This window comes from Citrus sinensis, chromosome 1 (genome assembly GCF_022201045.2).
Source record: "Citrus sinensis cultivar Valencia sweet orange chromosome 1, DVS_A1.0, whole genome shotgun sequence".
NCBI lineage: Eukaryota > Viridiplantae > Streptophyta > Magnoliopsida > Sapindales > Rutaceae > Citrus > Citrus sinensis.
This window is the reverse complement of record NC_068556.1, coordinates 9,212,351-9,224,387: the sequence shown is the minus strand read 5'-3', so window position 1 is coordinate 9,224,387 and position 12,037 is coordinate 9,212,351.

The following is a 12,037-nucleotide window of genomic DNA, read 5'->3' as shown; positions in this document are numbered from 1 at the left end:
AAGATGTAATTAGCTTTATTTATTTATGTGGTGTGGATTAATCATGTATTATTATAAATAGAGAGGGGAGAACACACCTCTCGACACCTTTCCTTCTCTTCTTTCTCCTCAAATTCTTCTTCTCATCTCTCTTTGTAATATATTTTCAATAAATAAAATTAGTTTGATTTTCAAATTTCAAATACTTTTTTTAATTATGTTCTTTTTCATTTTTAATAATTCCCTTTATTTCAAATACGTTTAGCTAAATACTAATAGTTACGGGAATGTGAAACTCTTAGTAAAAAAAAATAATTTAAACAAATTTTATTTTTAATTATATAAATTAAATTATTTTCCATCTAATTTTATCCATATTTTATATTATGAAATTTTGATTTATTGTAGATAAACATGAGGTTTGGAACAATGAATTCTTAATATCTTAGTATAAAGTATGATAAAATGATATTTTGACTTATTGTAAACAAATTAAATTTTGGCATACTAAGTACTTAATCCATAATAAAATTATTGAGAAAATAATTATAATTTATACAATTAATCATTTGGGCAATAAACTAAAAATAAAAAATTTTATTAAATTGTATTTGTTACTAAGAGTGGATCATAACCCTAACTAATTTAATGTTATAGTTTTTCTCAAGTTAAATTGCATATATTTAAATTTTATTTTCATTTTTTAGATAAAATTAAATATTTTCTCTGTGGATCGATCTCGGACTTACCAAGCTATAGTATAACTAGACACTCTTATACTTGAGAGTAAATTAAACACTTTTGAATCATGTCAAGTATCATCAAGCTTTCTAATTGTATGTGTCATGACTTCACAGTGATTGCATAACTGTATTGTTGATGATGATTATGCTGATGCACTATCTAGAGAATTATTTAATTGTTTGGCTAATGATGTTGATGCACTATTTAAAAGGTTAATTAAATGGCTAACTTGAAATTTGGTTCTATCTTTTGTCTAGCAAATTCAATTGCTTCATGAAATGTATAAAAATCCTCAATAATACAGATAAAGATAATTGATTATTAGATCAAATACCTCTCTCCATTGGTTATAAATGCTTGTTGTCTATCTTTAACTAAGATAAAAAATATTCAAAATGATTACTTTCTACATGATCATTAATATGCCTAAAATAATGCATGAGTGCATTAACTACTTTTAATTTATCTAGTGGGTTACTACAACTCTACAAAGTGTCTAAGATGCATTACTAACTATCTAATAATTGAAATTTACTTCTAAGACTTAAATTTGTTTCTGAAGGGAACTGTCTAAATGTTACTGGATCGAAATTCATATATCGCTCAATTCCTACAAAATAGTCATTGAGTAATTAGTCTTGAAAGAATATTAGTTAAAATACTATCTTTACTAAAATATTATCTTCACCTACTATGTGTTTGAAGTTTGCTTTATATCTTCTACTTGTCATTACTTCTAAAAAATATATACATCTTCTATTAATAAAAGATTTTTTTCTTCTCAAAATTGCTCTTTTATACTCCTTTATAAAATTCTATAATATTATTACAATATGTTCTTATTGTAAATGTATTATTTTGTAAATACAAATGAAATGAGTTTAAAGAATTTATTATTCCTAAAATTTTTAATTTTGTGCTAGACTTTATACTTTCTATTTCTTTAAAATTTTCACTTGTATATATTGTTATTTCTTCTTCCTCTTTTGAACTACCTTCATAAGGCTTTTATATTAATATTCCTACCCATCCTAAACTACTTACATCAGTTTGTATAATTTTATAGTAATTGTTTATGGGTAATGCTAATGATTTAAGATTTCTAACTACTCGTTTAAGTTTTTGTATTAATTTTATGTTTTCACTATTAAAATATTTATGTTCATTTTTACTTAACTTATTATACGAGAGTTTTATTATGTACTTAGATTTGGTATAAACTTTGTATTATAGTTTAATAGTTTAGTCCTAAAAATTTTTATAATTCTTTAGTATCTTCTATTCTATATGGGAATTCTAATATCTTTCTAATATGTGTGGTGGTAATTCTATATTTCTTTTGTCTATTATTAGTCTTAAAAAATTTATTTTAATTTTAATAATTCAATCTTTTTCTTGGAAATTATAATATTATTCTTAAAACAATGTAAAATTTTATGTAAATGAATTATATACATAAATCTTTTATAACTAAAAACAAGAATATTAGTTATATAAACTATACAAAATTTTGAAATTGGTTTTAATATTTTATCAATTATAGCTTGAAAAACTTGTGGCCCATTTTTTAATCTAAATGGCATTACTAATCATTCGAAGTTTCTTTCTTAACAACTAAAAGTTGTTCATTGAACAGATTCTTCGTGGAGTCGTAATTGTCAAAATCCACTTTTACAATCAAATTTAGAAAATATTAAAACCATTTTACTAATTCATCTTTATTAGGTATTTTATAACTATTGTTCAAAGAATTATCATTTAATCTTTTATAATTAATTACCATTCTACTCTTACATCATTTTTGTTCACTATGGTTATTTACTATAAATGTTGGACTTCTATGTCGAATTGTGCTATTTCTGATGCTTGAATACAAAACAACCCTTATATAGAAATATTAGAACATGCTTTAAATATTGTAGAAACTAAAAAAGATTAGAAAATATAAAGCTTCCAGTAGATTATACATCTCCTTTAACTCTTAAAATAGAAAGAAATATAAGTATTAGCATTACACTCTTTCTAAATTATCTATTATTGATGGTATATACATTAGAGAGATAAAATTATTAGAAAAGTATGAGAACATAGCTTTAAGAATTAGAATAGACTAAAATATTTACAAAATTAGTTATGAATTTTCAGAGATTAGATTATTTAGATTTAGAAATTAGTAATCACAGAAAAACAAAATTAAATTTGACAGAAAAAATTAAAATTAGTTGTAATATAGAACATTTAGAAAATAAATTTATAACATATTCCACACACTATCAATATTCAACAAAACTTCATAGTTGATTTATTAACTAATTTAAGACAACACTTAGAAACCAATTTACAGAAGCTAAAAGAGCTAGCACTAGGATTAGAAAATTCTTTGAAACTAGTAATATTAATACATTAAGAAGAAACTTAGGTTATATTAAAGAATTATTAGCTTATTTCAATAGCCGGATTAAAAGATTCCCTAACAAGAAAGAAATTGTAGAATTAGTCCAATTATTAGACATGGAAACACCTAAACCAATAGAATTAGAAATTTAAAGTCTTGTAGAAACTTTAAAAGTTGAAATATAAAAGATTAAATTTACATAGAGAGACTTATAAATTCAGTTAGACTCAATAAAATTAATAGTAAGTGAATGAGTTTAGAAAAGCAACTAATAGAATCTTTAGCAGAGTTAAAAGGAGAACCTCCAAATATTACTTCAGTAGGTTATAACTTTAAAGAATTTAGCCAAAAAAGTAATAATATACAGCAAGCTCAAGCAAACATTATTATTAAATTATTAGTCAAAGTTAGTAATAAATAAGAAAACTCAGAAGATAGACTCATTAAATTAGAAAGTAGCTTTAAACCCTTAGAAAAAGTAAAGAAACAGTATACCACATTTAGAGTTTAGTAACTCATTAGATAATTTAGATAAGGAATTAGACATATTAACAAATAGAGTTGAAAAATAAAATTTGAATGGACCAAGTTTAGTATTTAGAAAAGTAGATATAAAAGATATTTTAGGACTGAAAGTAACATAAAAAGTATAGACTTAGTAAGAAATACCAATATTGATGTTACTATGGTAGAAAAAATTAGAAGATCACTATCATTTTCTAGTAGAAGAAAAGAAATTATATAAAGAACTGAAGATATAATAGATGAACAAGACCCAAATAAATTATTAGAAAGAGGCTTTGAACAAATTAGAAAGAAAATATTATATAATGGAGGATTAATATAAAAATGAATAACAATTTATATATCTACACATATGAAACTAAACCATCAGTAGTAAATAGAAGGGAAGAATTAATATTAACCAATCCAGTAGGTAGGATTATATTATAAAAAAATTATACAAATATACATATGCGAATAATAGTAATAGTAATTTTGGTCAAGCAAAAAACATTTGGATACTAAAGCACATTTATATTTATATGATAGTAAATTTTATGACCATGAGCAAGCTCAAATAGTCAGTGCAGAAGTAGATTTAAAAAATAAAATAACAGTAGTAAGTTGTATGCCTAATGTAGACATAGATATAAATGAATTTTGTAAACATAGTAAATTAAGTGTACATACAAAAGGATACAAAATGAATGCAGAATACAAAACTATTAGAAATAAAATGTTTTTTCAAGGAAATTTATATAATAAATATCATGACAAATTTAGATATTATGTACCTGTAGTTGCTGTACTGTTCCTTGCCTTGATATTTTGATATTGTTACATAGGATCAATCTGAAAAACAAAGTTTATGACTTTTGAGACCATCACAAAGTAATTAACTATCTCATTCCATTTAAAGGAAATTATTTTTCTAAAGACAAATTCTTGTTTGTCCTTTATATGTAATTCTCTCTAACAATAAAGTTATGATTACAAAAATGGTGTTTTATAAGGATATTATTATATAAACGGCTAGTTTGGAATTGCAGTAGCTGATAAATAAGCTACTTGTGTTGTATAGATGAAATAGGCTGCTGATTAAAAAAGCAGCTTAGTGTTTATTGTTACTAAACTGTATTTTCGCTGTTGCTGTGAGTTTAAAAAGCAATGTACATATATTTGGTAAATTTTATGACAAAAGTGTTATTTTATTATATAATGACCAATATATATAAATTTAAATTTTCATTAATTTTAAAGTATATTTAATAATTTTTGGACACGCCTTTTAGTTTTTAAAACACATAAAATTACATGAAGTGAAAAAAAATTCAATTAAATAAAATATAACATACTTCATTATCTGTTACATAAAATATGATAAAAAATTTATACTAATGCATAATCCAAATAAAATAAAGAATAATATGTGTTACATTTACATTAAGCTTGTTGCAATAAACACCATGACTATATAAAAAATATAAATAAATTGAACGTTAAAAGCGATGGTTATGAAACTGATTTTAAAAATCATGGTTAACTTTCATGTGAAATTGTTCTTAGTTCAAACAAATTTTATATAATCATATGCAAGTCTTATTGGATCTTAAAATAAAAAATATAAGTAAAATACACGTAATATGAACTTATTTGATCAAAATTTTGTTATTGTAGAGAACATACAGTAATTGTGGGGCAATTTGATCATAGTGGTGATATGATATCCAATTGCTTATATATTAGGGTTTATGAAAAAATGACATAATAATCTTTTGTTAAAATATTAATGTTAATAAGAATTTTAAAAAAGTGTGGTAATTTATTTAATAAGCTGCTTATGAAAAACAACTTCTTATCTGCTTTTAAAAGCTGTTGTCAAAATGAAAAGAAAATTATGAAATAAACAGATTTTACAAAATTAACCAAACACTATTTTGATAAAAAATTATGAAATAAATAACTTATTCAATTTTAACCTCAATCCTGAATAGGACATAAATTAAAGGAATGTCAATAGCATAACTCTTGTCATTTTAATAAAGTTGCAAGATCTTCTTGGAACCTCAATGGTCAAAAAAGGTGGATGTGGTAAACGACAAAATAGCCCTTTGGGGCTACTTAGAATATGTGGATGCGATGTACGTATGCCAAACATTACTCAAGTCCACAATATTTTCTCCATATTATATCAAATCTAGTAGGTATGCATGTTGATGAAATCACTCGATGTGAATAAATTCAATGTTCGAGCGAAATTGAAAAAATAACTAAAACAAATACATTAAATCCTATTAGGATTAACATTAGTTAAAAAATAGTAAAAAGTTTAAATTAGTCTTTCATAAATTAACTATTTTTAAAGAATGGAGCTATCTGAACTCAAAAAAAAAAAAATTTCTACACCCTGTTACTCAAAAAACCTATTTTCTAAATTTCAAAATTAAAATTTCACTTTTTGCACCTCCAATAATACCGAAAGTAACCTCAATCTTGTATCTTTTAATATGTTAAAAACCCACCAAAATCATGTATAAACTTCTTCAATTTTGTTTTTGCAAGAACTAAATTTTCCATGGTCTAGACAATTTTTAAAACATAGACAATTGAAACAACACTATAAGGAAATTGTGTTTTGATGACTATAAATTTAGTCTCTAAAACTTATCCAAACAGTTGCAAAATGGTTCTGTAACTATTTATTTTTAGTCGCACAATAGACACGAAATGTCGGTCGAGGAAAGCTTTTACGACTAAACTACTTTAGTCACTCAATATACTTTTAGATGACTATTATATTAGTCATAGATGATCATTAAATGAGTCACCTTTGGTTGATTAGAAGGATGCGAAGTTACCATAGAACCTTCGAATATGTGACTAATTATAAAAGTTACCAAAAAGTAGTTTTTTACGACTATTGCAATAGTCATTCAAGTCGATGAAATTATTCCGCTTTGGTCTTCTGGAAAGGCATAAATTGGCCACCAAAGGTATTATTTCATAGCCATCAGTTCTAATCACGAATGAATTGTTTGTATGACTATTTTATATAGTTGAAAATCATGTTCTTATGTAGCTAATTGATGTGGTCGACAAATATATTTTTCAGTGTCTAACGTTCGCAGTCGATGAATATATATATGGGTGGTTGTTTCTCTTGGTTGACAAATATTTTTTTCAGTGACTAATTATCTTAGTCGCTAATGATATTATTTAATAACTATATGGTTAGTGCATAAAAATACTTATGTGGTTATTTAAATTGAGACCAATTGTATTGGTCACTGAAATGATGCATCGTTGTTCAAAATGTAATTAAAAGAGCATCAGCCAACATAAGATCACTAATTATTTGTAGTCACATAATGTTGCACAATTGCTTGAGCACTTAATCGAACACCAAAATAAATATATAGAGACCATTTAGTTTAGTCAATAATGACAAGAACTAAATCATATAGTAAATAAAAAATCGACAAATCTCCAAGATTTAATAACATAATAAAAAGTTCAACATAATAAATTTGAATACGATATCTCCTTTTTGAACATGATCTTTCAAGAAATGATGTCTAATTTCTATATGCTTAGTTTTAGAGTACTGAATGGGATTCTTTGATAGATTTATAGCACTAGTGTTATCACACTTGATAGGAATTTATTCAAGATTAATATCTTGTTTCATCCAAAGAGTTTATACACATCAATTACCTGAGGCAATGTATTCAGCCTCGGTGGTTGAGAGTGCAACCGAATTTTGTTTCTTACTAAACCATGAAACAAGTGAATGACCTAGTAAATGGCAAGTTTCACTAGTACTTTTCCTATCGACTTTGTAACCGACAAAATCCGCATCCAAATAACAAGTTAAATCTATATGAGTTCCTCTAGGATACTAAAGGCCAAGATCTATGGTTCCACTCAAATAATAGAAAATTCTTTTTACAGCAAGTAAATGAAATTCCTTGAGACATGATTGAAATCTTGCACACAAACGTACACTAAACATGATATCAGGTCCACTTGTTGTTAAGTAAAGTAAAGAACTTATCACACCTTGGTACATTTTGATATCAACTTCTTTGCCTTTTTCATCTTTGTCAAGCTTGGTTATTGTGCTCATTGGAGTGCTCTTATTCTTTGAGTCATCAATGCCAAATCTCTTGAGTAGCTCTTTCACATATTTGGGTTGATTTATGAAAATTCATTCCTCATTTTATTTTATTTGTAGCCCAAGGAAGTACTTCAACTCTCTCATCATACTCATCTCAAATTCTTTACTCATATAAGATGAAATTTTTTTACACAACAATTCTTTAGTAGAACCAAAGATAATATCATCAATATAAATTTGAACAACAAGTATATATTGATTTTTATGCTTAACAAAGAGAGTAGTATCCATTTTACTCATCGAAAAACCATTATCCAATAAGAAATTTTTAAGCCTATCATACTATGCTCTAGGTGCTTGTTTTAATCCATACAATACTTTTGGCAACTTATAAACATGATCTGAAAATTTTTCATTTTCAAAACCAAGGATTGTTTTACAAACACTTCTTCCACAATATAATCATTTAAGAAAGCACTTTTTACATTCATTTGAAATAAAATGAAATTTTTTTATGACATGCAAATGGTAAGAGTATCCTAATTGATTTTAGTCTAGCTCTTGGTGCAAATGTTTCATCAAAATTAATTCTCTCTTCTAATGTTCACAAGTGTTTCTAAATGATAATCTAGTTGTTACACCTCGTGAGGGATCTCCTAAAATTAAATCTTTAAGATGAGAAGAAACATTCTTAATAATACATCTAGTCTTATCAAAAACAACTTTATAACCCTTATCACACAATTGACTAATGCTAAGCAAATTGTGTTTCAAGTTTTCAACCAAGTATACATTTTCAATAAGAGTAGAGGATACATTACTGACATTGCCAGTACCAATGATCTTTCCTTTTGAATTATCTCTAAAGGAAACGTTTCCACCATTCTCGATCTTGGTAAAACTTGAAAACCAAAAGTAATTCCCTGTCATTTGTCTTGAACATCCACTGTCCAAGTACCACTTATATTTTCTTTTCTTTGATCCCTACAGAAAAAGTTTCTAAGTTTTAGGTACCCAAAACTTCTTGAGTCCTTGAGTGTTAGCAATAGTTCCTTTTTGGAACCTAAACACATTTCACACCATAATATACATTTCTTTTCACTAAACATCTATTTTTCATGCAACCATCTTAATTACAATAATAACATACAATATGATTGTTAATGGAGGTACTCTTTATAAAGTAATTCTTATAATACTTTTGTTTCAAATTTGGCTTATAAGCCAATACCTCCTTTGTTAAACACACATTTTTGTGAATTAAGCAAGTTATCCAACATCTTTTGCTTATTTTTTAATTTTAACACAATTTCATTTATCTCATTATTCTTCTTCTTAAGCACTTCATTCTCTTTTACCAATTCATCTACATGTGATTTTTCATGCTTATATGAAGTACTTTGTTTACCTTTAAAAGATGCAATCTTATCATGCAACATTTTATTCTCTAATTTTAATTCTTTTATCTTCTCATTCAAAGAATTATTGTATTTTTCCAAGGCATCACTTTCATTTGTAAGTTCTAGTATTTTCTTTTTAAGGCATGCATTCTTTTTACTAATTTTTATCCACTCATCATGCAATTCTTTAAAAATATTATGTAACTCATCATATATTGGAAGATCACTTACCTCATCAAGTTCATCAAATGATTCTTCCCCAATTGCTATGAGAGCTAGATTTATCATTTCTTAATGCTCTTCATCGTCACTCGTTTCCTCATCGCTGTCATCTCATGTGGCTACCATTACTTTTTTTTTTAGCTTGTTGAGAAGAGGACATTCCGACCGTATGTGTTCAGGCTTTTTGCATTTATAACAAGTGATTGACACTTTCTTCTCCTTTTGATTCTTAAAGTTTCTGAACGTTCTCCACTCACTAGTTTTCTTGTCGAATTTTATGAATCTTCTAGTTAGCATAGCCATCTTCTCATCATCCAGCTCACTTTGTCATCACTCTCATGTTTTGAAGCTTTAAGAGCAATACTTTTCTTCTTCTCCTCATGCCCTTTTTCTGCTGCCAAGTCTTCTTCATACGAAATTCGAGAGTCAATTAAATCATCAATGGGTAAAGTATTAAAATTTTTGACTTCTTCAATGGCAGACGTTTTAGGTATTCATTTTTTTGAAGCGACCTAATGATTTTCTTGACTTTCTCGCTATTCAAAAAAAAATTTCCATGACTCCTAGGGTGTTGACTGTGTCTGTAAATCATGTATACATAGAATACAAACTATTATTTTATTCCATTTGGAACAATTCATATTGACGAGCGTATCTACTGATTTTAGACACTATAACTTAATTTGTCCCTTTATAGACAACCTCAATTTTATTCCATATTTCTTGAGCACTCTCACAGCTAGATACTCTATGAAATTCTTTCTTATTAAGAGCACAAAACAAAGCATTCATTGCCTTGAGTTTAAAGACATCTTTTTCTTTTCTAACTCACTCCATTGACTTGAAGGTTTTGGAATATCATCCCCTACTTCATTTTTAGTCAGAGACATGAATGAACTATTACAAACAACTTTCCAAATTTCATAATCTAAGACTTGCAAATAAATTCTCATCCTAATTTTTCAATATGAGTAGTCATTACCATTAAAGAATGGTGACCTAGTTATAGATTGTCCTTCTCTAAAGGTAGAGTCATTTTGGGTTGTCATAGATCATTTACTTTAGACGGTTAAGTCCTACCAAGAAAACCTCTCTCTAATACCAAATAAAATACTATCTCAGCAACCCAAGATGGAGGTGAATTGGGTTTCTAAAAATTATGCAATGCTTCAACAAAACTTAATCCAAATCTTAAATGAATTTAAAACAATAATAAATAAATCAAATAAAATGTAAAAGATAAGGGAAGAGGGATTCAAACACATATATTTTTAGGTGGTTCGGCCAACCTTGCTTACATCCACACCTCCAAGCTCACCGAACTTCAGGATTCCACCAGTCAAGCCTCCAAAACTTCAAGAACACTTACAATTGACTTTACATGTGTCAATCAACCTTTACACCAAAATATTATCCCCAATCTCTTTACTCAAGTGTATCACAACACTTACAATCACTCAAAAATATTTTTCTCTCATACAAAATATATGATTACAAACTATACTCAATGTGTGAATAAATGAAATAAAAACGAATTTAAAGCTCAGTGAATGTTGTATTCTCGATTACAAGCTATTTGATAACGTTGTGATCAACCCTTATTTGAATTTGATTGAGTTTATTTATATTTGGAGTTGAAAAATAGTTGTTTTTGACTTTCTGCCCAAAATCAGATCACCGTTAATAGTTATCGATTAACCGTTTTGACTGGTACAAGTGACCGTTGAGCTGAAATTTAAATAAACAGTTCACTGTTTGCCACTATCGGTTCGCCGTTAATTTTCAGAAACCCACAAAAAAAATTTCAGCTATCCATTCTTGCTAAATGGTTCAAGATTAACATGTAATGACATTATGGAAATTATCGGTTAGCCGTTTAAAGTTAACGGTTCCCTGATTATTTCCAGTAACCTGTAAAACAAAATAAGCTTATTCGTTTTTGTTAAACGGTTCAAGGTTAGCATAAAATTTCATTCTGAAAATTATCGGTTAACCGTTTGATATAAACGGTTTGCTGTTTACTTCCAACAACCTGCAAAACACACTAGCCTTATCCGTTTTTACTAACCAATTCAAGCTTAAAGATTTATTCCTCTTTGGAAATTATTGGTTAACTGTTTCAAAGCTAATGGTTTACTACTTATTTCTAGAATCATAATTTTAACAAAATTTCGCAGGGAATGATTTTCTGATTAAAGTTAACAATTATTCATATTTCATGAACATATTTAGAAATAATATACGACTTTTAAGAAATTGTTTATCAATGGAAACTCTAACATTGTAATAAAAAACAATAGCATAAACATATACATGTTAACAGAAACATAACAAACACTCATAGAGTTGGAATAGAAAGGGATGAAAAGTTCACACCAGCTAGTGACAGCTTCTTTAAAATCTCTATGATTTGCATATTTTGTTATTGCAGTCGTTTAATTTCTTCACTCTAAGGATTTTTTCACTTTGACTTTGAAGTTGTGTGCTCTGACTCTCGATCTCTTCATTTTTAGGTTTAAGCCTCTGTTGCAGCTCAGTAGTAGTTCGTTTGAATGAAGCATGTGTCTGAGGAAGTGGACCAAATCCAAGCCATTTAACGTATCCTGAACTCCTACCAAGAACTTCTTCACAAATTTCTGCCTAGGATCTTGATTCAGATCCTTTAGCCAATAACTG